The sequence below is a fragment of the Tyto alba genome, unplaced genomic scaffold, assembly GCF_018691265.1.
Source record: "Tyto alba isolate M040663 unplaced genomic scaffold, T.alba_DEE_v4.0 Super-Scaffold_9, whole genome shotgun sequence".
Taxonomy (NCBI): domain Eukaryota; kingdom Metazoa; phylum Chordata; class Aves; order Strigiformes; family Tytonidae; genus Tyto; species Tyto alba.
This window is the reverse complement of record NW_024881330.1, coordinates 36,168,605-36,196,531: the sequence shown is the minus strand read 5'-3', so window position 1 is coordinate 36,196,531 and position 27,927 is coordinate 36,168,605. Positions and strand designations below refer to the sequence as shown.

General features: G+C 38.0%; 1 protein-coding gene across 6 annotated transcripts in view; it reads right to left on the bottom strand.

The window, feature by feature from the left end:
• The window catches only part of NCOA2 (nuclear receptor coactivator 2), a 192,801-nt gene that overhangs the window by 83,083 nt on the left and 81,791 nt on the right, over positions 1-27,927 (bottom strand). For 4 of the 6 annotated variants that reach the window (XM_042785715.1, XM_042785714.1, XM_042785712.1 and 1 more), the window contains one exon: positions 8,741-8,838. The exons of 1 other annotated variant lie outside the window; for it this stretch is intronic. The gene's annotated coding sequence lies outside the window, so the exon portion shown is untranslated. Of the gene's footprint in view, positions 1-8,740; positions 8,839-8,924; positions 8,947-27,927 lie in introns of those variants that run through there. One more of the 6 variants, XM_042785718.1, reaches the window with a different exon arrangement.

Below are 27,927 nucleotides of genomic sequence, written 5' to 3'. Positions count from 1 at the left end.
AGGAAATCGCTGTCAGAGGCAGGATAAGGTGGTAGATCAGAGACTGGAGCCACTGGAGCCTAAGGCCAACCTTGTATTGGTGAGCCACAGCAGTCCAGGAGGAAGGGTTGCTTTGACTCCCAGCAGTTTTCACTGTCCCACCCCTCAGAATCCTAATCAGCTAATTGAGCTGCCACGTGCTGGGAAAACCTCTGCCTCCTGGCATGCAAACTTTTTCTTGCATAGGTATTTTGACAAATCTTGAGAGACATAGATAAAGGTTTGTAAATGAGTAAAAAAAATAGAGGTGAAAATCAAAGGTAATAAAAGGAGCTGGAAAAAAAAGACTCAATTGTCTGGTAAAATTAAATTAAAGCAAGAGATCCACCACTAAAAAGTTTGACAGGAAATAAAGATATATTAAACCATCGTCCTGCATCCCTGGTTTACAGAAGTCACGTGTTCTACAACCAGTTTACTATACCCTTCCTTCATCATTGAACACCTGGAATTGGGATATACCCCAAATGAAACAATGCCAGTCTGCCAAAGTAAGCAAGATATCCAATACCTTGATTATTGATGGTAACCTCATACTAAAAATACAAATTAATTTATTCAAGGGTATGCTTTTTTTCTCAAACAGCACTGCCACTTTCACTATAGATAAAACAGCCTAAAAATCTGCCACCCTACAACAGTCACATAGTACAAAGCAAAAACAGAAAACAGAATTTCTGTGGGGAAAGCAGTAGCAGCAAGCTGACAGTCACCTTTAAAGGACTTATACTCGAACTTGATGTGCACCTGTAGCCTCTTCTATCTGAAGATAATACTTGCTACTTAGAAGATACAATTTCATTTGAAAGAGAGCCTATTACAGGTAACATTAAAACAAGATCTATGGTAATATTCACTAAATTCTACTCTATTCTTGAACTCCACAAACTAAGAAAAGGAATATAATTTACTAGCAAATGCCACTGAACTCGCATGTAAAAGAACAGAAAACTGGCTCCAACATCTACTACTCACATTTTTCCTCAGTCATCAAAAAGCCATAACAGACTATAAACAAATGTTTAAGCTGAAGGCTCCTTCCTCAACAACATCTTTTCCCTTACTTCTGTGTAATGGCTTTAGAGTGGTATATTAGACAGTAAGAAGAAGACATATTCCATTTGCAGCCTGAAAGCCAATAATGCTCATGAATTTTTTACCTGAAAGACACTTCAAGATGCCACTGGGAAGAACATCTAATAAACACATTAGGCTGCAAATGGGTGGCAGCAGCTCTTTAACACACGCTGTAACAATCAAATAAATGGTAACATTAATGTTCAGTGTTACAGACTGGTATTTAACAGGACTTTCTTCAAAATCCACCTAAATCTTGAAGGAGAAAGAGGTTTTTCTCAGCTACTCAAACCCACAGGTTTGAGAAACCCCCGGGGTTCTGCTTGAGACTTTGCAAGAACCTCTCCAGACTGGCCCCAGTGCTGTCAAATGGCTCCTACCTTCTGTATTCCCATAGGCTAAGGCTCTTACAGAGCCACTCACCCAGCTGCTGGCGGATTAGACTAGGTCAGCCACCTCTAATATGCCCAGGAATAGCAAGACCAGGCTTTAATAAGACAACAGAGAAAAAACATCAGAGGAAGAAAGTACCGTTTTTTAAAACATAACATACAACGAGTTTGCTCAATTTCCACTTTTAAAGAGGGAAACGTCTGTTTACACCAAAACATTGTCAAAGAGAAGGCAGGTGATACTACTGCAAAAAATTGTTCAAGACTCTGTATCATAATTTCAGGCTGGAGAATCTATCTTTCTCTTATTATCAAGAATTGTTTCCAATTCTTAATACTTGAGGACAAAAGAAATGCCGCTTAATACCACTAAAGCTCCCCCTGAAACACCAGATTAGAAAACAAAACACAACGCCAGAACATTATTTGTATATATGCCAGTCATCCTTGCATCATTTTGTTTGTGGTGGGTAGCAAAGTTAAAAAACAAAACAAAACAAGTAATTCTAAAACTATTTAACCTTCTAGGTTTTATTTGATAAGTATCAAACTATGGCCACAAAAAATATTAAGCCTGCAAGTATTTTTACTGGAAAAGGGAGTCCAAATTCACCATGTAAGATATTTATTCTAGAATTTTTCTTACAGCTCACAATTATTAACAACTTTACTTATGAAACTGACTGAAACGCCTAGTATTTCAACTCTACTATGATTTAAAGTAAAACTTTGTGAACAGCATAGCTGACAAATGAAGCAGATTTAACAATATAGAAAAGGATAATCTGATAGGAAACTTTGTATTTAAATAGCTTTCCTTTCCAGTTGATGGTACTTCTGAAACAGTGAGTTAAGCATATTTTAACTCCTACTGAACCCTCTCTTCCAATTTCAGTTTCAAAACTGTTATTTGTCCACTTAAATTCCCACACCGACATTCCCCCCTTAGAAACCACCAAAGTGCAAGGGGAAAACCAGACCAGCGAGAGGGGAGGAGTGAAACAACTGCTCTCACAAGTGTAAGGCACGGTGGAAAAGCTCAAATCCAGGACCATTTTCTAACCTCATGAATATAACTGATACAAACGTATGCATTACTTACAATATCAGTAAGCTTATACAGTTCAGTGTGATTTTCAAGATGCCTGTCTTAGCAGTGAGAAAAATATGACTGATCACAACAGACAAAGGCATTTATGCATCTCTGTGGTGTGTGTATGCCTATATTAGGATTTAACTCCAGTTAACTGCCTGTCAAATACCAGTCTGTTTACTTTAGATAAAATATATTCCATTAATAAAAAGCACAGGAAACTGGGTTCCGTATGGGTAAAAAGTAAAAAGCAGAGGGTGAGCCAGAGAGAACAGTGTTGTGTTTCTGCATCATTTGTACACAGTAAGTAACACATAGAGTTATCGAACCTACACACAGATACCAAACCTGTGATATCTGAATTTGAGTTCCATCACCTATCAATCTCCATTTCAGTGACTTCACACAGCTAGAGAGGCATCGGTCCTCCTGGTCACTAGGATGAACTTAGCACCTCTGCACGGTCAGGTGCAATGTGATGTGCAACCCAAGCTTGCACTGGAGCCTCAGCAAGAGATGCCTATGTTGCATGCCACCTTTCATAGCTCTAACCTGGTCATCAAAATAACGTTCCTTCAGTCCCGGAGTAGATACTGTTACTGAAAACACATGATCTTACTGAAATTTTCGCTGCAGTGCAGAAAGCCCAGCCCTGTGCATCTTCTCTGGTGCCTAATCAAAACTTCAATTCATGTTTTTGATATTCACATAGCTGCAGCACTAAGAGGGTTTATTTTTTTCTTCTACAAAACCACCTATTACTAGGAAGCATGTTGAAACTTCAGGCCATTCTTTCAGATGCCAAGCACTGAATTAAAACTCTAATTTGCAGGAAGTGTACCTAAACATTATCTAAAGCAATTCTATACATTTTGACATTGTTATTACGGCAAATGAATAACCTACTCCACACATACCTACAACATACACTTATATACTTCACACTTCCTTCTAAAATACTGAGATGCTCTCATAAGCATGCATTGAGTTTAACAGTGTATAACAATAAAGTTTCAATTTAAGAATTAAGAATTCAAACTTCTTTGTTCTAGAAGGTTGCAAGCTAACAACAGACCAAAGTCAAACATACCTATATTAAAGTTAAATAAACACTAGTACTCAGCTCCACAAATGGTCATAGTAATGTTAACAGCTGGCTGTGAGGTGAATTTGACTTCACGTTGACGTTCTCTGTCAGTCAGGGACGTGGCTGGTGCCCACAGAAGGCTCAGAACCCTGCAGCACTTCTTGAAATTGTATACCCAAGTCATTCTCTTCAGTACGGGCCCCGGCTGACCCATCCTCTCTGCCTCTGAAATGCATTTAGAGCATCCCTCATGGAAATCTCAGTATCTCCTTCAGCCTAAGGTGGCTTGCCTCAGCCCTGGTCCCAGAGGGTGCCCTGGTGACAAGGACGTGGTTCTGGATATTATGGGAGAGACCAGATGGGGTTTGGCCCCTATTGCTACCCTGTATTTGCATGAGCAAGTAGTTCCCTTCAGCAGGTGCTTCCTGCTGATACTGGTACCCATGCCAGTATCATCCATTTATACTGGAGCAGCAGTGTAAGAGTTAGGAACTAGAAAAAATTTTATTACTCTTTCCTTATTAAGGTTTGAAAAACAACCAATTTAACACATGCTTTGTGAAAGAATACAGCGATATGCATAAAAGATTATACTTGTATTATCTCCCAACATGCAGAATTACAGTTTTTTACTTAATACAGATGTCTGTTAGATGTATGTTAAACTCTTGGCAAAGCCATTGAGAGTACTAACTATGCACATTGTTACTAAGCAAAAAATCAAAACTAATAGAATAAATTACATCAGAGTCATACACAAGTGTTGCAAACACAACGTATGATTAACTTGATAAAAATCAAATGTCCATAATAGCCTGTACACCATAATCAAATACATTCTTAATACATGCATGAGTTTAAAAACTGATCTGTGAACATGAATAACAAATAGTAATTGCTTCAAATTTCACGTCGGTCTTCATCCTATTTGCTTTAGTTGAATACTGCAACCAGCAATAACAAAAGAAGATGAAAATTTAACTGTAATTTTTAAGCATTTAAAACGAAAACACAACTCTCAAAAATCTTGTTGCTTTACCTAGTTAACTACCAAGGAATAAAACCTTGTGGACAAAAGCTTTGTACCCACAACTCTGTGTGTGTGTGTATATATATATAAAAACACATACTTATGAGTACAGACTATGACCAAATAAAACATACATAGCAATGGCTGTATGAGTCAAATGAGAGACATTTAGTTAGTGACTCGTCTGTCATGGAAGCTAATTGCAGATGCCTCAGGAAAAAGTACATGGCAGCAGCAGAATGATCCTTCCCCAATATCTCCTCTCTCTGTCTCTGACAATCGGTGGTTCAAGCTTAGCTGTGTTGTTGCTGTCCCTCCTCCTCCTTCTGAACCTATCTTCAGTTGTGCCTAATTCCTTCTTAAATCCATATATGCCTTTGGCCTCCACAACACTTACAGGCAACACCCTGTGAGCTTTACCACAGCTCCCTTAACAGCAGAAATGACATTCTGGAAAAAAATTGAAGAGTTCTAAGGGGATGTTATGACTCAACAGAAATAAATCAGAATTTTATCACTGACTTCACTGAAGCTTGGATTTTCCTCTAGTCTACTAGAGGAAGATGTCAAACTGTTATTTCTCTCTTTCGTAGGGCATAAATCACTCCATAGGCCTCACACAACTGTGCCTGTATCCTGCAGCCCAAGGAAAACAAGGTTACTCTACTATTAAAGCTGAATGTTCACTATCAGCCACTTTATTCTCTTTGTAAAAATAAACCGAAATGTATTTGTGTTAACAATTAAATCTTTTATGGTAAAGAAGAATCACAAGTGCTAAGAAAGAACTAGCATATATTCCAAGTAGTTTTAATTCTGGAATATAGTGAAATATAATTACTGAAGAGGGGAAGAAATGCCCACTACATTCATAGAAAGAGTTGACCAGAAGCCTGTAATACACTGCCCCAAAGTAAAAAATAACACACATTTAAAACTGGTTGGACTGAACACCTGGAAAAAATTCAGGAAAAGCAACGAAAATGTTTTTATTACCATGCAGTTCTAACAGAAGTTTCTTCATGAGAATCTTGTGTTAGATGGTTGCTCAATCACAACAGCCTATGCTATCAGGAATGGAAAATCTGAGCACTACAGTATCCTGATGGAGTTTGTTTGGGGACAGCGTGCATAGGAAAAAATTAAATGGGAACAGCAAAGAGGAGATTCAGGTGTAACACACACTGAAAATTAATTGCATTTATGATAAACTTTTGGTTTGATTCTTCATTTAGGATTTTCATCAAATTCCTGAGATCTTTCTTATGCTCTGTATCCTCACATCCCAGCCAGCCTTTGTCAATCCCTCCCTGTACAACTCCAGATATCAGGGAAACTACCTGCTGGGTCAGCCACAGACTCCTGGGTATTTAAAGCAGCCCACTTCTGAAAGACACAGCCTTTCAAATCCTAACTCTCACCTTCAGAGACTAAAGCTTTACCTGCTAATAATAATTTTCAGTTCAATTCAGGCATCCTTCTAGGCCTGCCACAGCTGAACATAAGTGAGTAAGAAAAGCTAAGGAGGAACGCAGGCAGTAAGATGACTCCAGTGGGATTTCCTCACAGGTACAGTGATTATCAATTTACAAACTGTCTTTGTCTTCTCGTTTACTCAGCTCAGACAGCTTGACTTGTAGACCCAGTCCTCAGTCCTTAACTCATATTTCTTGTTACAATTATGAAGCTATTCTATAGGAGCGCACTAACAAATTCATTCCATTTATTAATGAAGTAGATTCTGAGAATCAAGGTTGTTTTCATGCCTTTCCTCATTTTTTTCCCTGTTACTAGTAAACAAATAAAAAACAAGTAAAAAAATAAAATGGCACTGCGAAATCTAACCAGCCAGCTGACTTCCTAATGACATTTGTTATTAAATATTGTGCTAAGAACTCTGGAGCGAAATTAAATATTTCAGAGTGCTCCTCTAGCTCAGACATTCCAAGAAGGTTTTTTTTTTCTTAGAACACGGTATATTTTGCAATGCAGTTATGTCTTCCTCTCTCCTTGCACAAGAAATTTACCTTGCAGAGATGACAACAAAAAAGAAGGAAAAAAAAAAAAAGAAAAAAGAAGAGAGCAGCACTTTTTGAACATTACAAGTGTAACCTTGTTGACTACAGCAGTGTACAGAATTTTGAAGAGTGGGAAAACACAATTACTCTGGTCAAAGATAGTGCTTGTAGTTTTATATATGCTACATACCATAATTCTGTGAGAAATTGTTTATGAAAGAAAACACCCCACCTTGACTTTTGTGAGAACACAGAACTGAAGAACACAGTCTACACAAAAGGGTGTGATGTTGTACAAATTTCCTCCCTTAATACAACCTGAAAAAGCATCAGGCAAATCAAAATGACTGTACAAGCAGCAAAAAATCTATTTTCCTACAAAACATAGGTGCCAATATTTCAGTAAGCACTACTTGGTCCCCTCTATCTTCTTAGATCTTCCGTAATGAAATAAAGGAAGAAAACACAACAAGCAGAGAGGAAGTTTCATTGTTCTTGTGGCTTCGACATTTGGTGCCACAAACGTGACGGGCTCTCAAGGCTCTACTCGGCGGCACCGCCTGCCCCAAGCCTCTGTATCAAAATGTAGATATACTGCAATTAAAATAATCAAACTGAGCCCAAAGAGAACAAGCAAATAAATAGCGCTACCTTGTTTACGTTTCTGGCTCTGCTCTCACAGTATGAAATAAAGTCTCTTCAAACACATACTACATTAATTTGAAAAACAATAATATTTTCCTTCCCCCCTCCTATCTCAAAGTAGCATGAGTTTTTCAAAGTCCTAAATAAAATAAACTAAGGCATTTCCTGTATGTATTTAGTTAATTATTAAACGGATTCTAAGCATGATAGTCACCACCACTATTTCAATATGAATCCGGGAAAACACACTTTTCACAAACTGTCAGCGCACTGCAGTAATAACTGGTTATTTGCATCTTTGCAATCCTGCCCTTAACTTTGCAGACAAAATTCTAGAGAAGTGACAATCAGCACGCCTATGCAAATCCAAACACTTAATTTTATCTTTTTTTTTTTTTGTGGTCTGGGATTAGTATTATTGATGTGAGGTAAAGAGCAATGCTGGGCTTAATGCTGTGTACAATAGGAAAATAATCCCAACAAGCCTGCGATAACTTCCCAAGCAGGCGAGACAGCATACTATCTTCACGTACTACAAGTAACTATCTACAACCTTTTTCAGGGGATATTATTATTTAATTAATCTGCAATATTAAATGTTGCCCTCCCAAGGTTAAAAGGAAGGTAAATACTGCCAAGATATTTAATGACATCAGCATTCATAACCATGAGATAAATAGCAGGTCTGAAGATTAACTGAATGTCATTCTGTTTACCGGATCGTGTACTTGTAAAGAAAACTATTAAGATTAGAGAACAGAGAAAGTTACGTAACAACTACGAATGTTTCAGTGTGTTTTGTCTACCCAAGCTCTTGGTCAGAAAGAGAAAGCTTTGTTGGAAAAATGTCTTAGTCTGACTTACTCTCTACTTTTTCATGTGCACAGAAATTACTGAATATTGAATAGTAATTACTGCAATGAAAAAGACATCCTTGGGCTCCACCTCCTCTTGACAGTGGGAAAATATAGATGAGCTTGTGTATTATTCTGGATGCCAGAAAACTTGCTTACAAAAATATTTCCTGTGCACTAAGATATATTTAGCCTCATAAACCCATAAAGCTGTCACAGGCAACCACAAGTACACCTGTAGCCACTAAAAAGGGGGGAAACTACAGAAACTGGAGCATCAAATTTACATTATTTCTTTGTATTTGCTATCTAGAAACATTATCTTTAAACTCTCTTGTTCAAATATAAATTAGCTCTTCCTCCCACCTGCCCAAACCAACACCCCACCCCACCCCCCCCAGCCTACCCTCCCTAACATCCAGACACCTACGATACACACAGGGGAGCACATATACGTGGAAAAAGACAGTGCTAACAATGAAGTCACAGCACTTCAGAAACACACCTTGTTGTCTTCCAGCCTTTGCAGTTGAAGGTAGATCTCACTAGTTTTTCTGCGTCTTCAGATCAAGATGTAGATAAATTCCCCATCCATCACACTGGCTTTTTATTAAAAACAGAAGGAGAAGGGAAAAAAAAAAAAAAAAAAAAAAAAGGAAAAATAATAAAAGAAAAAAGGATACAATTACCAGTAAATTTACAGCCTTAAAAATATCAGCTCTCCGTTATCCCAAACCAGTGTTGTGTCTTGATGTAAACCAAAGCACATGCTGAGTGAGGACGTGCGCACACAGCAGCTTATCATCTCTGTCATCTGCTTCTAATGACAGCTGACAAACTGGCCACGCTAATCCTTCCCTAACTGCTGATCAGAGAGATCCCCCTTTGACAATCCAGCATGGTGGAGTACTCGAAAATTCCTCCTGCTTCTGTTCTGTTGCTGCTCTAAAAAGCAGTTTCCTTTTCATTGAGATAATAGCCTTTTCTGCAGTCACGTGGCGCCCGGGCTACATTAGCAGAGCTTGATGATAATAGACAGAGTAACTCCCCTCCCTCCCTTCTGCTGATTTTAAGTGTACGACTCCAGGAGAAACCCAAACCTGGCACACTTGAAATCATTTTGCATCTTCCTCTATCAAAAAGCAAACTGTGCTGTCGGTGAAGGAGTACTGGTGCTCTTTCTACTTCTTGCACCAAAACTAATTAACAAATACATTTTTAGGCAGTACCTTCATCGGGGCACACACACTGGTCATAAACATGTTGTATGAGACTAAACTGAATATTAAGCATGCTTAATACTGAATATCTGGCATGCTAGAATTACTCTTTTTCCTCTAGAGTACTTTATTTTTTTGCCTGTAATTTTAGTTCTGCTGCAATAAAGACTCTTCTCTCAGCAACATCCTATGGTTCAACTTCTCCCAGCACCCAACTGTACTGCAAATACAAAAAAGCACAAATAACAAACGATTCACACTACAACCTCCAGTGTGAGTACTTCCCTTTTTCTCTTCTTCCCCCCTCCTTAAAGCGACATCATTTATCTTGCTTTAACTCAGTACCCTGAAAAACATCTTCAACATTTTTTAAATACACTGCCCAGTGGGGAAACCGACCTAAGCGCCAGCTTCAGAGTTCCCATCCCTCCTGAGTGCCAAGCCCCGGGTGGTTTTGCACCTCACTGTTCAGAAGGTTTCCTGCTTGTAAAAGGCAATGTATACGTGCAAACATGCTGCTCTGTCCTGCCCTCACTGAAGTATTTCACAGACTGAAAGCTGAAAAACTTCCCTCTTCTGCACTGGCACACTGTTTCCCTGTTACCGTGGCATAAAAGACATCCAATTTATTCCCTCAGGGTCTGCCCACCTCTGACAGCACTGGGCAGTGGCATAGCCTTTCACCTGACATTTCAGTGTTGGGGTTTGCAAATCGTTTAAGCAAGGTGTGGATGAAGCATCTTAACATAATTTTCAAGCCTGCAGAACAACTTTTGCAGCTTTGTACCTAATTTTCCAATCTGTTTAGGAAACAGAATTATCTCCTTTTCTCCTTCTACTTCCATCTTTTCCCATTACACTAAATAATTTTACTTAAAGACAACATTGATCATAAACTTACAGTTTCTCCAGAAACTGAAAAGGTTAGTGTTAGAGGCTGTGGTTGTACTTATAGGAAAATAGGGTGGAAATTCTGAGGAAATAGCGGCTATCTTGTACGCACCATCTTTGCCAACGTTGCCCCGTCACCTCTTCTGTTTACTCCTCTCCCCCTGGACAGCCTTACCGAGGGAAGTGGCCCTGCCCAAGGCTCGGGGGGATCCCTGCTCCAAGGCTGCGATCAGAGCCCAGGCACAACCCTTCTGCGGCAGAGGAGCTGGAAACAGAACGGGAACGGGGCCCCTTCTGCAGCAGCACGAATCTTCTTTTCTACTCTACCCTTTCCCATGCTTTAGGGAGACTGTGAGAAACCTCCTCAGTCCACGAGGAAATAATCTGGTTCCACAAGGAGACTGTATAATACACTATGTTCAGCAGAAAAGCATATAAACATATACTCTAAATTGAGGTTGGGTTCTTTTTCCCAGTTCTAAGTATGTCTTTCCATCTCAAAGCACCATACTGGGTAAGGTAAGCAAAATGAATGTTATTCCGAGCTACATATAACTTTAAGCTCAACTGAACATGAAGTGTTTTGCAATCATGACTTTCTTTTATTAAAAACAGTCACTTGCATTTTCCGTATTAATTCCTTAGCTGAAGGAAGGTGTATCAAGCATACTGGTTAAACTGGAAAATGATACAAATGTGGGGGAAACTGTGAATGTTACAGAGAGCATCTCTGATATTCAAGAAAATATATTAATAGACAAACACCAGAAGGAAAATGAGTATTCACAAGAAAATGCACACACACAAAATACTTCACTTATTAAGTACAAATCTAAGGAAAACAAAAAAGGGGAACATACCAGTCAGTTCCCAAAGCTAAAACTGTACTGCTGATATTTACAGGAATGATAAAATGATACATTCAGAGGCAACACAATATGGTGAGCACTAACACAACAATCACACTGTTAGGGAAGGAATTATGTGTAAATAAAAAGGAGGTAACAGAAAATGGTCATTGTAGCAATAAAATATGAATTGAAGACTGAAAGGAGTGAAAGTATACAGATGTTGTTAAAAAGATTGCTTAGTGAAGAACAGAGTACAGATAAAGCAAATGGAGATGAGGGAACATACCGCTGCAGCGCACAGACCGATTCCAGACAAAAAGGGAAAAAAATAAATGAGTGAAAAAATGTTCCTGTTAGAAAACACCGGTCTGATTATAAATAAGGAAACATGCAACTGCAAAGAAGGAAAGGCTCCTCGGTTTTATCAGGCAGCGAATACATGCTTCCAGTGAAAATGACAGAATTGTTGCTTCCTTTTAAATAGGGTTGGCACAGGAATCATACACATAATTTGGGGATGAGCAGGTGACCTTTAAAACTAATTCTGGCACTACAGATTTTTTCATATTAGGATAAGACAAACATCTCATACAGCAGAAGAGGTTCACCTATTTCATTAATACTTCGTTTGCCCAGCCACAGGTGGCTTTGCAGTAGACACAGGGAAGCTACACCTTCACTAAAACATTTACAATTGATGTTTTAACATGATGAAATAATTGAAATTGATAAACAGAAAATTACTTTCATTGCATGCATTTCACAGTTCTCTCGAGTTTGTGTTTTGTTTTTCTTCCTTTATTTTCTCTTAAGAAAGAGTGAATTGGGCACAGACAAGGACATACCACAACACAATCTGGTGGTGTTTGACCTTCCTCCTGCAACCTGACACAAGGACTGGTAAAGCTATCCCAAAACATCTTTTCAGACTTTTAGTCACAAAACATCATTTTTTAGTCCTTTCTCTCACCCTCTATACCATATCCAGGAGGATCCATTTCCATCTTCATAATCCCTTCAATCCTCTCAGTTTGGAGTACCCAAAGGGGACCATCATTGCCAACTACAGTGATGGCCCTTGTTTACACTGCAGGACAGTAAAGGACTTCAAAATATGTTTGAAAGATTACAAAGCTGACTCGCTAGGCTTTATTCAAGGCAAGAGGACACTGACTTTAGGAAAGCTGACTAGGCAGCATTAAGTACTACCCATGAGAAAGACTGGAAGGGCAAAGCCCCACACCGGCACAGAGAACAACAAGCAGAAACTACTAGGACTGACTGCCAAGAAGCACAATAAAGATACTACTGCTCAGGTCAGGAACAAAGACAGTACAATGATTTTTCATGTGTTACATTTCAATAAATGTAGAACCAAGCATACAGTTTTCAAATATTAGGTCAACTTTTTTAATTCCTCTATCTGAACACTAACAAAAATATCAGGGTTTTCATGTCAAAACTGGAAACTTGTTGACTTACATGTTGATATTAACATTTTACCAGTTCAGGCTCTCCAAATTCACCACTACTTGACAACTAAGTAGATTTTTTTTTTTTCCTTTTATCAGCTGAGGAAAAATAAATAGGATACTGTAGATAAATCTAGTTTTTCTGACCTTTGCATCTCCTCTTGAGGGACACAAGAATCATATCAAATGTACATCCACTGGGATTTAGAGCACTTGGCATTTCTCACAGTCGATCTGTGTATTAGCAGTACATATATCTACAGTGCTAAGTACCTTGTGACTTCTGTCCATGTGAGGGCAATGAAAAAGACACTCTCTCTGCTCCCAACCTCTCAGATGTTACTGCTGACTTCTCTTTGTAGTATGAAAATATCCGTGCTTCGTGAACACAGCTTACCAGGGTTCTTATAACTTCATAAGCGTGCACCCAGCAACCCATCTGAAGTATTCTGTGTGCATGTTTCTGCAATATCTAACTGAAGAATTCAATACTGCAGTATGTGCTATATATAGCAATTAAGTTCTGTATGGGCACGTTCATTGACAATTCAATTGTGCTTTTTTTTTTTTTTTTTTTTTAATACAAGTATGATGACTATAGTTTACTGAGATTTTTGAGTAATGGTTGGGATTTCTTCTTTTTTTTTTTTTTTTTTTTTTTTTTTTTTAAATCTCTACTGCTTCACTCTCTTACCTTTAATTAAGAAGGCATATGAGAGAATAAAAAGGGCTTATTTCAGTGCAGTCTGGAAATGGGCAGTTCCTGGCTCATCTTTTTCCCTTCTGGCAAACTATAAAAGGATCAGATCCCCTGCTCCGAGTCTGCCTCAGGGTGCTTGCTGGTGCTCTCTATGGGTTGTACACAGCGAGGTGCTCTCTGGTAGAGATGGGCCTCAACCCACAGAGAGACAAGTTCAAGACAGTGAGTTGCTTCCATCTGCGCTGACAGCACGAGGGGAACTCGGCACAGGAAGTTGAGCAAGCAGAGAAAACCAGAACCCCAATGGAAATACTACAGCATAGAAAGAAATGTTGTATTAACATGACACATTACATAAATATAAAAACATCTAGTGCTACCATCCATTTTTAACAGAATGTAGCTAAATTATAAAGAGTCTGGGAACTTATTTTTTAAATAAATTACTTTTAGCTCTAGAAAATGTGTCTTTCAGTGAATATATTTCTAAAATCAGCTTAAACTCTTTATTTCACCTCATCCCAGAACAGAGGTACTTATATAGGAAGAGTCTTCTGATAATAAAAGGTTCCTGAAATCTGCAGACCAACAGCTGGCAAGACTCAATTGCTGACATTTAAATTGGACAAAAGTTTTAATTCGACAAAAGTCACACTAGAAAATGTTTCTTATTAAAAGTAGAACAAAATAATACTAATTCATCCAAGGATAAGATAGGTTTTCTTTCATGTAGTTTCAGCTAAAAATAAATACATTTCTAAATTACACGATGTGACTTAACCAAGGTAGCGGATTGAGGAAGAAATCATTTGGTAAAATTTCATGGTCTCTGATAACCAGGCAGGGCAGCACAGTGTAACGCTCCATCTGGCCATAACAGCAATGCTGTGTGAACTCAGCAAGATTTTATATATTGCTTGTGGTTTTCCTTGAAACAGAAAGTTGCTGTTGTGTTTAACGCAAGTGGGACCTCTACCTTTAGTTTAGGATACAGCAAATTACCATACCTGGTGATGAATACGTGGGTCTCTGCACCTAGACCTCTTGCTGAACAGAAAGTTAACATTTCCCAGTAAGTCCTAAAAGTCTCATGTCTCATCTATGTTCAGTAGTCATCTTCTAACTGCTAGTGGCTTGCAGATATTGCTGTGCATTTGAAAAGTCAGTTCCTGTGAGCAGCAAGGAGGAAGCACACAGACTGTATGTTGCAGACCCTGAAATTCTGGGCTTTCACATCCCTCCAAAGGACCTGACTGAAGAAGGGAGAAGCTACCGACTACAACTAGCCTCACATGGAAGAAACCAGAACACAGGGACAGTTGCTCTTCAGAAATCTGAGAATAAATAAGCTAATTTCATGCTGCACCTTCCACTCTAGCCAAATCTTACAAACACGTCAAATAGCACTAAGTCAATGTCAATGCTGAACGGTAAACAGTGATGAACAGTAAACACTGAGGACTAATCTCTTGCCTTAACCATTAGGAATTTAGTGTGCAGTAAATCAGGGTCATGCCCCAAATTTTGGTATTTTTAAATATCCAGAATATCAGGGGATGATACGATGTACAGAAGAGAAACTAAAGCAAGTCAGCTTTTCAATAAGAGTTTTAAAGTGTTCTGGTGATAATTTCTATCAGTAGCAGACAGAATTGTGAAATAAAAACCTTGTTTAACTGAGCCCAAGCACAAATACTCCTGAAAACTACAAGGACCGTCAGAGATAACACTATTTGTTGAGAAAACCAAGAGCCAGAGACTGCAGCCTACCAAGTAAAACAAAAGTGAAAAGAAAAGTAGCAGCAGCTGGAATTCATTTGATTTACAATCAAATGATTAAATACTCTGATAGGAAGCCAAAATCAACTTTAAGACAATCAGTGTGTGCTCCTTTTTTTAATTAGGCTGATGTGACAAAACTGAGATTTAACTGAAGTATTGTGAAAATTCAAAAACTTCAAATTTTACTTGTTGATGGTAAAAGAAAAAAACAAACTTGTGCTAGAACAGAACAGCAATCACTGAATGTAGGGTAGTAAGGAATATTTAAAACAATGACAGTTATGTGTTCAACAGAAACCGGACTTTTCACTTCTTATCTGACAAAAGTGCAAGTTCGCTACTAGTTCCAGTAATAACAAATGGCAGCTCTAAAACATGGAAGACAATACTCATTTCATCTAAATAAATTGACAGCAAAATGTAGGTGTGCAGGAAATTATCTGCAGTAGAAACAAGATGTAACATTCTAACAGAGACCTAATTCTGAGCAGAAATGCTGCACAATCTCAAATAACCCCCAGTGTGGTTAGTGTTGAATATTTCAGTCTATGATAAGAGAGGAAACATGTCAGGACTTGGGTCTATTGCTAACTTCTAAGAGAAAAGTTCAACACACTGAATTCCAAAACAGAAATCTATTTTTCAACTTCAGTTTGTTCCAGGTTTTCACTAAAATGGACTGCAAAGTAGGTGTATATGTATGACTGAAAGGAAAGGCATCAGAAACAGCATGCAGCTCAATCATTTTAATCTGAAATATTTAGAACATATAGCAAATCCTGTCCCATCCTGAGAACTCCTACACACACACATATTGATGTTATATTGTACATCAATATGAAAAGTTAAAGGCAGACACAATTTTTAAAAATAGATGGCAGACACATTACAACTGCCACCATGTGCAACTATCAGGGCTGACAGATCTTCTCTCAGTATAAAATTAGTGGCCCCTACTATGTTTACACATTTTAGCTTTTCCACAAAAGGAACCTCAAAAGCATTACTTTAACAAAAATATCAACAATAGGGATGGCGCATTTATTTTTCTTAAAGACTGCACTTGAGCATGTTGTACTGAAGCAAAAGATGATACAAGGTCAGTTAAATGGAGAGAAAAGTCAAGTTTGGAAGAATACATGACAATTTCATTGCTTTGCTTTTGGCAAAGAGACTACCATCTTTACCTTTCAAACACGTTTGTCATGACTCTCTCATCTTTAAACTGCAGTACTTCACAGTTCACAGGACTATTTCTTAAAACCCTCAGTAAATCACCCTTAATATGAGATTTGTAAGTTATTTAGAATTTTACAAATTGCCTGTCCCACGTTCTTAAGAACTCAGATTTTCTAAGCTTCAAGTTAATAACGTAATAACAAATAATATTGTATAAGCCATTTACCTTGAGTGAAGAGAGTATCCTTCTGGGAAGAGATCAGCCAAGTCCCTGAAATTAACTGTCTTTTCTCCTGTGCAACTTCTTTCCCAAAACTACAGAGAAGATAGGCAGGGCATGCAACACATCAAGACAAAAAGGCCTCACAGGGAACATTTTGCTGGCAGTTTTAACAGCAGTATGGCAAAAGAAGACAGAGATGATCTGTGAAATAATCTGAACGTAAAGTCATATATGGCTTTCAAAAGTCAGAAATTCAACCACAAGCCAACAGACAACCAAAGCAACCGTGAGAGAACTGATGTGCTCTGCGCTTCCAAACTACGCCTCCACCGCGGGGCCACCTTCAGCACCAAGTGCACAGCCACCTCGGCTGTCCAAGGGCAATCCAGCCAGCCTTACTTGCTGAGCAACATTTCAAGACCATCTTGAGGTTTTGTTCTATGATGTGCATTTGTATCAACTGATAAGGCCATGCAGGGTCCTGGACACTGGAAGGTTGATTTTATTGTGTATGATGGGACTTCTGGGTTGTTTTGGAACATCTACACAGACACTCTGATAGCCACTCAGATTTTGGAAATTACTTTTAACTTAGCTCAGCAGAGACAAGGTTCAGGGTCAATTACTTGTTCTCCCAGACAACAGTCTAACAGGGGTGGATACAATGCAATTTAAGTGAACTAAGGCCATTAATTAATATTGAAGGGAGATTTGTTCTCAAACTGGAGTGATTCTCTTGATAAGAATATTTGACACTGCATGGGTTTGCTGAGGTTACTGTTCAAAGAAAGTTAAGGTATTAGGGGGCAACTGAGGGATTTTTCTTCTTGAAAGGCCTTTGAGAAAAAAGCTTTTCCATTGTTTTAATCTTACCTGGGAGTGGGTGCAACATACAGTGATAACCATCCAGAAATGTAAGCCCTTCCAGATCATTAGGCAAAGATATCTAAATTAAAAGAAATTTTAAAAAACATGGAAAGAAGCCAATAAAGAATGGCAAATCTATGTCCCTATTAGCCAAAAGAGATGCAATTTCTTAAATTACCTGCTGTCTGGAGACTTCGGATATAACACAATTCTAAATATGATAGCTGTACGTACTATATATAGGCTCATACTATTTGGCACTGAGGAGGGTTATACGTGAGAACACTTTTTGAGAAGAGCAACAAGGGAGAGTCTCCAGTGGAAGTAATGAGTGATGCATTGGGAATTAAGTAACAGGATCAATTAAAATGACTCAATTTTAGAAAACCAGGCAGTATGAGATTACAGGTCCTGGCTGCAATGCAGTTCTTCCCTATTAAAGTAGGGTTTTAAAAAAACTTCTGCAGCAGCAATATTATGAGTTTAAATATTTCATAATACAAGGGGAAAAAACAGCAAAGGGAATACCCCTATGTAACACTGACAGTAACATTTGTATTTGCAATGGAGATTACTGAGAAGGATAAGGAGAAAGAAGAGGAAGTGAAAAAGTACCCATTTAAATTTTAGGTACTTAGGAAGCTTCCATGACACAGGATCCTTGCAATCTTTAATACATCTCACTCAATATCTATGCTACATGTAAATTTATATAGATGAATTACCTTTATTAGTATATAGCCTGCAGTACCTCAGCCACTCTCAAGAGCCAGAACAATGGGCACGTAAGAAAAATCAGACTAGCAAAGTCCTCAGATTCTACAGCTGTGAAGAGGGTTAGATGAAAGTATCAAATAAATACAAAGAACAAGCAAAACGATGCCTAAAGCATAATGGAAGAGAACCAAGATGGAAGGTAACATGAAGGGAAATATTTCTGAGCAGATGGCTCCTTTTAACCAGACAATTCACTATGGTCTAAAAGTATAGTTTTCTAAACCAACTGTATTAAGACATAGAAGTAATTTTTCTTTGAGCAATTTTCTCAAAAATGTCTTATTTGGGCATAGCGCTACTTCCCTTCTCAGTGACAATCTTCTTTCTAGGAACATCTCCCCAGTCTTGCCAACTGGATGTGACTTCAGCTGTAAAACTGCACTTCATCCAATAGTGCAGTAGAGAACCAAAGTTATCCAGGAGTCTGTTATCCCCAGGGGAGTTTTAAAATCTGTGCAAGAACCCTCTTGCCTCTATTGTCAGTGTTAGAAAGCCTGGGCCTATCCCAAATAGTTAAAGGCTCTTTTGGATTTAGCTGGATACAATTCTGACCTAATATTTGGACTTGGATTAAAGGCCAATCGCTTTAAATGTATGCTAATGTTATGGATCTCAAGGCTAGATAATTTAAGTGTGCTCTGCTGAAGACCACTCCTGAAAGACTTTCAGAGGCCAAAACTGACATAGAGAAACCCAGTTATTAAGGTAACATATCTCAGCAGGAACTTCTATACCAGTTCTTCAAAATCTGTACTAGTTGCCTACTGATCTCCAAGTATAGTTGAAGATGTTCACACTGAAGTGTAAAACTTGCAACATGCCTATTCTTGCTTTCTGTATGTTTTATATCTGTATCTACCTGTATATATGTGTGTGTGTATATACAGCTTATCTTGAAAACCACATACCTAAATTAATAAAATAAATAATATAAATAGTGAGCAGAGAACACTTTTTTCCCCTTACATCCTTTGATGACAAGTAAGGCCTACAACAAACTCTAGGACACGTACTCAAAGAAATACCAGGTTCTTTCAAAGACCACTGCTGTCATTTCACATATTAGGAAATGGAGAATGGCTACGAGTATTAGTAATCACCAGGAAGTCAAGTGATCTGTTACTCTGTAGTAACCCTAACACAATTTTGGTGCCATGAAATTCTGATTCCCTTACTTCAAAACCCAGTCTTCTCTCCACCTCTGACTATTCTTCCTAATCTTCTCATATTCCTTCTTTAAAATGTTTATTATTTTGAAAACTGCATTTGCACTTGACAGAGGAAGCTGGTTATTAACACTTGAAACCAATTCCTTGGAGATACCAAAGTTTCAATATTATCACATACTCATAAAGATTATATTAGATTTCATATGACAAATACTTCTTTTCTAAGTAGGGCTCTGAAGATATGACTTCTATTCTCAGGGGAAAAAGGAACAGAACAAATTTCTATAACCCTACAGTCTGCATGCTGTGCATGTCATGTAGCAATAAATAATTCATATTTTGACCTTATGGGATACCTTTTACTCATGGATTTCAAAGAGCTTTTGCAAAGGTGGATATATGTTTTATTATCTGCAGTTTATAGATCTCAGGATGAAGAGAGACATAAGATGACCCACTGAAGGTCATTCACTAAGCCAGGTATATTTAAGTGGGTATTACCAGGCATGCTGCCTTTTTACTCAGGTTGCAACTTACAATGACACTATGAAAACAGTCAGATACCGTCTTGAACCTCAATGCTACTCAAAAGAAAGCACGAAGGACGTTAGCTCTTTTATAAATATATAAGTCTAAACATATTCATGGGGAAAAAGAAAAAAATTAACTCTAGGAATGTGGCACCAGGACAGTACAGAACTGCCCCAGAATCATCTTTTGCAAACACTCTGGAAAGGGCACTGGCTCCACGGACAGAGCTGTCAGGATTTGCTGAACAGGGATCAACAAAGCTGTCCTCTTCCACAATGAGAATTTCTTGGAGACCATATCAGATACCAGACTGAACCTGAAGACAGTAGTGGTTGTAGTATACTATTACATAAATTGTACAGAGAGGTACTTGAGCAGATTATTTTCTGATATTGATTTTATGACACATTGTGAACAGTCCAACCAGGAAATAATTCATTTTAGAAAGACTGATTCTACTTACAGCAACATTACCAGAAAAAGGTACGCTACTAGGACTTAAGTTATGTAAACCAGAACAGAGCCACAATTAAATTTCTAGGAAATCCATGATACTCTTTTATCTTAGAAGACTAAAAAGTGGTGTTTTCCCTGATGTTAATATTTCAGTTTAACTTCTGAAAAATATATTAAATAAAAAATAAACATGCAAAAAGCTTTGTATATAAAATTGTTTAATTACAACCCCAAACTGATACATTAATATGAGACTATTTATGAGAATGTACCACTGTAGGAAGACAGTTATTTGTTCATTAACTCCAAAGAAATAATGGTTTAGATTAAATACTTAATCTTGCAGTTCTCTGAACTGTCTTGCCTAACATTAAGTCCAAGGCTCCACTCATGTCCTTAATTGTAAAGATTATGTGTAAATGTTTTCCTGGAGTAAGATCAGCATGTTCTCTACTTTCCAGGATGGAGTCCTTATGTTGTCTTAAGACCACTGAGGACTTAAAAGCATACAACATGCATAAATTACCTGTTCAGCTGTCCTCTGAAGTGCAGCAGTCGTAGGACCCAAGGTCCTTTTGTGTTAACCAAGAAAGATAAGAAAGAAATAAGCCTTGGGTTGTTTCTTTGTTTTGCTTGTGTTTGTTTCTTTTTCCCCAAAGAAAGAACATACTATACCCTGCCACAGAGGGAGCTTACTCTCTTCAAATAATGTGATGTTTAAACAAACCAAAGATTTATATTTTACGGGGGGGGGGGGGGGGGTGTGCGGAATATCACCACTGGCTTATAACAATTGGTAGTAAAACACTATTTCATAAAAGGTCAGTACTTCAAAACTAGATTTACCTAATGCCACCATTGGAATGTTTCCTTCACAGAAAACAGGCTTTTGAAAAGACAAAAGAATCACAAACCACATGCACTCCTTACTCTGAATGTGCTAAAATAAGGTAAACCCAAAACCTGGCTATTGACAAACCAAAGTATCATTGTGAAAGAAAAAAACAAACTAATTTTTGTCTATGCATTCAGAATGAAATGGAGTTAAAAGAATACAGCGTGCACTAAGAAAAGACAGATTTACCAGATTTTTCCTGGGATTAATTAAAGGGGAATCATTTTAAATCCCTCTTCTACCCAAGCCTCTCCAAGCTGAATTTACTCCATTTAGGTAACAAATGCAAAGTAGGCAGGGAGACATGTGCTATTTTCCAATCAAGTCATCCACAGCAAAGCAATCTGGTTTAGAGAAAATTTTTTAAGCTTTCAAAATATAAACTCATTCAGAAGACCAAATGAAATATATTTCTCTGTGCAAACAGAGTCCTCCAGGCAGTAAAACAAAATGTGCATGTGTTATCAAAAAATTTCTCCGCAGGATTTATAAGAAGCCATTGAAAGTCTTTATATTTATGCCCAACTGCAAAAATATTTTAATGTAATGGAGAGATAAGTAATGCTTCTTGGTGGAGTTCAGTCTCCGACTCCCCTAGCATTGATGTGTAAACAGGAATATCACCATCGAGGACCAGGATGAACACAAGCCCCCCTGTGAAAGGAGCTGCACGATTATGATTACCACACACAGCACATGTTTCACCACAGTTCGCCCCATACCTTCTTCGTATTTAAGCTCCTTACCTTTTCCTTTGCTACTACTTTCACCACCTGTGCTTAAGCAGAAATTATTATAGGCTTAATAGGTGTAAGTGGTCACGTCTACAAACATGGGAAGGGCTGGTGCTTGGTGCCAATCAGCTTTTGCTAATCTGCACCCTACCAGTGCTCCTGCTGCGCCTCGGGATTGACTGTCAGGAGGTCAAAACTGTCCCCTGAGCCAACGCGGGGCACAGAAATCGTGGTCCTGTCTCCCTCTCTTCTGCTAAAGACCAGTACCAATCTCATTCCCATGCCTATGGAAAACAAACGTGTCAAGCCACTTTATTTGTCGTCCTATTCAAGGTATTTGTTATTTCACCTATGTTGTGCAAAGCCAGTGATCTCCACAGCCTGTGAGGTGACCTGTTTGAAGAGAAAATCTCTCTCAGAAGATCACACACCTCAGGAGTGGGGTTCATCTGGGACATCTACAAATTCAAAGAGACAAGTTCAATACCTCCTTGTAATAAATATTTCACCTTAAATTTGGTGCTTTACATTAAAAAAAAAAATAATAATAATCTGCAACTTGTCTACTATTCCACTAGAAAATTAAATTTATCAGGAACACCAGTTCTTTTAGTTAGATCTGTATGGGCAAATTACTACTTTAATTCTCCAGTTACACAGCCAGCACTTAGCTTGGTGAGCAGCACAGAAATAACTACGTGTTATGCTACAACTATAATCTACGTATTAATTTATTTGCAATGATCATACAATGGTTTAATGACTGGTTTAAAACATCCCAATATCCATAATATTCCTGTGACAATGATTCCCTTGTAGTAACCTAAGTATTACTGGTACAGTGGTGATGGTGCTCTCTTGCCACATTAATTTCAAACCTGAGTTAGACCAGGTAAGTATTGACACAGGTGAGCAATGCTTCAATACGGGACAACAAGGAAACATTCCACGAGGTTTGGAAAGTTGTCTTCTGGGAGCAGAAAAAGCCCATCATGCTTTACTTGTATCTGGATATGAGATGTAGTCTAAGAAATGATAGCTTTTGTCAGTTGCTCTTTCAGAGCACATACAAAGGAAAACTAAATTAGATATTTAGATAACACCGAAAGGAAACTAAGCTTACACATACTGCACACAGGCGTTTCACCTACTTACCAAAGGGTAGATAAGAACTTTCTGTGCAACTCATAATGGAAACCTTCGTACTTAGCTTTGAATGATACTAGAAGAGTCATTTTAACTGTTTTTCTTCCAGCAACTATTAGGAAATATGAGCCTCTCTGTTACACTGTGGCAAGAAATAATGATCAGAATTAAAAGAAGAATATATAAGCAACTATTATAAAGCAAGTTACTGGTTTAAAGGTTTAATACATCCCTCAGTTTGGTTGATGTGTTAACACATTTTATGTTTTAAAGAAGCATACAGTGTATTTCCTAAGTAGCTATAATCGTTGGCAGTATTTTGGTTACTGGAATACTAAACTAGTTAATCTATTATTTAAAAAAATAGCTGTGAAGAGTACACATCCTTCAATTAGAGTTCTAATTTAATCAGTGAAACTATGGGAATAATCCCATAATAGTTCAATGATGTTTCAATAATAACATTTCAGTAAGAACATTTCAATACCTTTTTGTACTTCAAAAAGAACATGAAAGAATGTAATGAGATAAAATCGCTTTCTTTCTCAAGTACAAAACCGATCTCTTTAATTCATTTTCCTTTCTACTCCATATATTAAGAACATGTTTTCTCTACTGGCTTGGTTTTGGTTTTTTACATCTCCCAAGTACAAGAATACCAGAACACCCAAGGCAGAAAGCTGGCAATAACTGCCCCGGCTTTTCAGGTGGAATAGCTGTCCCACAAACAGCCCTAATTCATACAAATCATTAACACAACAGAGACAACCACCTCCCGCTGAAGAATTAGGGTACTACCTTTAGATTCAGATTACTCAATTAGTTTTTAACGAGGTCTGTGCCAAGCCCCTATCCGTGGCGGAGGCCGGCTGTAGGCCCCGGGCCCAGCCCGGCAGGGAGCACGGGGCAGTGCCGTGGCTCCCCAGCCTCCTCTGAGGAGCTGAGGCCTCAACAGGTCCGGGCGAATTCTGAGAGCAGCTCAAACCTCGGTATCTCAAGGCTGATCATCAGTAAAAGAGGGGAATGCACAGGTGGTATTTTTAAATGACTTAGAGCTTGGTTTGGTGGTGTACTTTGTTTTGGTGTTCGGTTTTTGGGGTTTTTTTGGTGGGGGGCGGTTAGAAAAATGTAGAAGGAATCAGTTGATGACAGCGTGTGCTGTTTGGCATTCAAGAAGAATAGTTTTCATTTCACTGCACTTTAAAAACCAGGAAAGTTTCAGAATCTTGTGTGACAAGATCAAACTCATGTGGTAGCAGTCACTGAGCTGTTTAAGTGCCTTAAAGCTTTCAGAAGCAGCTCTTTGGTGCAGGTACAGGCATGGCTAAAATGAATACAATTTGTCTCCAAAAAGAAATGGAATTAAACCCAGCAATCTATGTACACTGCAAGCTTCAGCATGATTTAAGAAGGAAAAAAACCCAACCAACCACTCTTTATTTTATCAGTATTTGAAAATTCTCCCTTCCTCCAAAAGGCATTTTTCAGTATCTTATTTAGCTTATTACCATATGCTTGCAATTTCTACTCTCCGTAGTAGTCATTCTGGAAAACCAAAGGAAAATTTTTGTGAACCACAGATATAATAAAATAACCCCCTCCACGAAATGGTCTAAAAGCTTGGATTGCTCCTATTCCACCTCCCCACATCTGGCACACGCATCAGATTACAGGCCAGAAGGCAAAGCGAAGAGACAGAAAGGGAGATAGTGGCTGGATCACAACTAGAAGGAAGCATGCATTCTATAATTCAGACTTTTTTTCCCAAATGCCAATACATCAAAGTGTGATCAATAAAACCAAACATAGGATTAGTCCACACGTGCATACACAAGCATCACCCCCCCCCGCTTCAATCAGTTCCCCGCAAGGCAGTCAATTACATGAAATACACTTGGATGACTTCAGAACTATCACTCCGTGCCAAAAGTGCAAGTGGGCTTCTGATTTTGTTAACAGACAACATTCACAGGAAAATGGCAATCATTCATCTCTAATTCACAAGACTCTTTCGCTTTTTCTGATTTGTGAAGTATTTCATAGCTATGAACAAAACCGAAAGCCACTGAATTGTCTAAATGACACAATATTGCCATATAAATGGAGTTTATCAACTGGTCTTTATGCTGTTTAAGTGTTGCAAACTTAAAACTCAACTAGAAAGATGAATGCATTTACACAAGGATGTAAGGAGCTGCTTGGGAATGTTGTTTCCCAGACCCCTCTCTGTAGCCACATTCTCCTCGTCCCTTCAACCCCACATCACCACCACAACAGCATAAAACTTTGACCAAGTCTTTCAAGTTTAGGAATAAATCCACTGCAGTCTGAATTATCAAAATTATTCAGACCGTTCAAATGATTTTTTTGTTCCAAATGGACTTGGCACACCGGTCAGGAACTCGTCGAGTCAAACACAAGCAACAAAAGTAGAATTCTTCTTGCTAAGCTAATTGATGGTCCTACAAAAATGAAACACGCAACTGCATATTCAAAACTTTCAAAGACGCACTGTATTACAGTTACAGAGTGCCTTCCCCTCTGTGCCTGGTGTAATATGATCGTAATTGCTGTGAAAGGGCGAGAGACTGACTATATGTTAAATCCTGCCATCTGTAGGTGCTTTATACAGTTCCATTTGCTGCTGCCGGGTCAAAAGTTTACCCCCATTTTCACTTGTTCATAACCAATCACACAAGTCTCTGCTGTGTGTAATCTTTGACCCACTCTCAAAGCAATTTTTGTATTATACAGTCATATGATTACACTGAAAAACCCACACATTTTATTAAGAACACACTTCTTGTTAGTTAGCTTAATAATTATTATTATTTCCATATTCAGTAAGCGTACTGTACCAACCTCGTTCTTCCCAGTTAACTCCATTGGAGCACAACCATACTGCCAGGAATTCTCCCTGCAAAATGCTCCAGCATTTCTGGCTAGCTGCAATCCAGAACCACATGCAAAACAAGGCTGGAAAGCATTCACGGTACCTGTTGTTTCAGAAGTAGGCAGAAGTAACTGCTCAGTTTGTCCTAACTGGGAGAGAATATGCTCTGTAAACATTTAAATTAATGTTCACAGTGATAACAAAAACTGTGTTGAAAATTAGGATTGTCATAAGAATAGCCCTATATATTTACCTTAAAAATTAAATATGCAAAAATATACATGGAAACATTTATGACGCTACTGCTGCTGCTGCTGCTACTACTACTACTACAACAACAACAGCAACAACAACAACAACAACAACTACTACTACTACTACTACTACTACTACTACTACTACTACTACTACTAATAATAATAATAATAATAATAATAATAATAATAATAATAATAATAATGATAATAATAATAAACAAGTAGTCCCATGAAGAACAGATTTAATCAAGCAGCATCTCCCACAGACTTTCACCTCCTGATTTGTTGACTTTGGTGTCTAGAAAGATGAAAGCTTTGAACAAAGCTTTTCCCACAGTTGGGACATTTGTTTAAAGTCTCTCTTTTCCCATCACTAGGATTCCCAGGCAACTAATAAGATTATTTTATGCCATAACCTTTCACTCTGTCAAGGCAACTTCAGGTGCTTCCACCAATAGTCAGTGACTTATTTTCATACAAAAGTTGTGGAATCTGAATTTTGAGACCTCTGCTGTGTCAAAAAACATGATCAAAATCAACAACAGGTTCAAAAGCTTCTGAGGGGAGATGAAGGGATGTGTGTGCCTGTACACAACTGCATGGTGTGAGCTCATGAGCCTTGTTTCCATAGGAAATGAGGCTAAAAATAAAGCAGAATGTTTGACCTTATTATAATTTCACAGAAAGCTAATTTAGATGGGCCAAACTAAACAGCTGGCTATATTAACAGATCACCTAAAAGTAGTATCACAATATTTACATCCATCTCGTAGATTTTGCCAGACAGTTTTCAGAGGAAAACAGACAAACAGGCCCCATTTATCTTTTAATAGGAGATATAGATAAATAGATACTTTTCCATAGATATGTATTTTACTGTAATCTAAGAATTGTGATAGATTTGAGATCCTTCCATTTTTTTAAATCTAGCATTTATACATGTCCTGTCTCCAAGGATATACACACAAGTCAGCACTCACATGAATAGTTGCTCCATTTCACATCTGACTCTTAGATGCTAAACCCTTCGTAAATGTAACAGAGAAAAAAAGCAAGCCCATGCCACTGAGAAGATCAGTTAAGTAATATATACCAGATAATAATCAAACAAATAACAGCATTAAACCATTTCTAAGCAGGTCATAAAATATATTCACATACAAAATTTAAATAGTTATGAAATCCAATCATTTACTAAAAGACAGAATAAAAATCAGTCCAAATAAATAAATCAAAAGATAGATTCTAAGGCTAAAACAGTCCATCATCTCAAACAAAGAACATAGGATTTTACTTAGCAGCTCTTAAAGCAAGTCTGATACTCTGGGACCCGCCAGTGAAGCTTATCGCATTTATATGTTGTTACCAACAACCTACCTATTTCAGACCTAACCATGTCTGGACATACATGTACTGTCAAAGGCAGAACAGACAAAATATGCACTTCTAAACCAGCATCTGTGCTTGGAGATACTTCCATGGCTCTGTTCTTCAATTACAGTTACAAAAAAAGTTGTTCTATCCTCAGTAAGCAGTAATTCATGTCTAAAAGCTTTAACAAACTTCCAGACAAGACCTTTGATCTACATGCCTACCTAATACTTGAATAATTCTTCACATGCCCATAAAGATGCTTAATTTTTCTAATT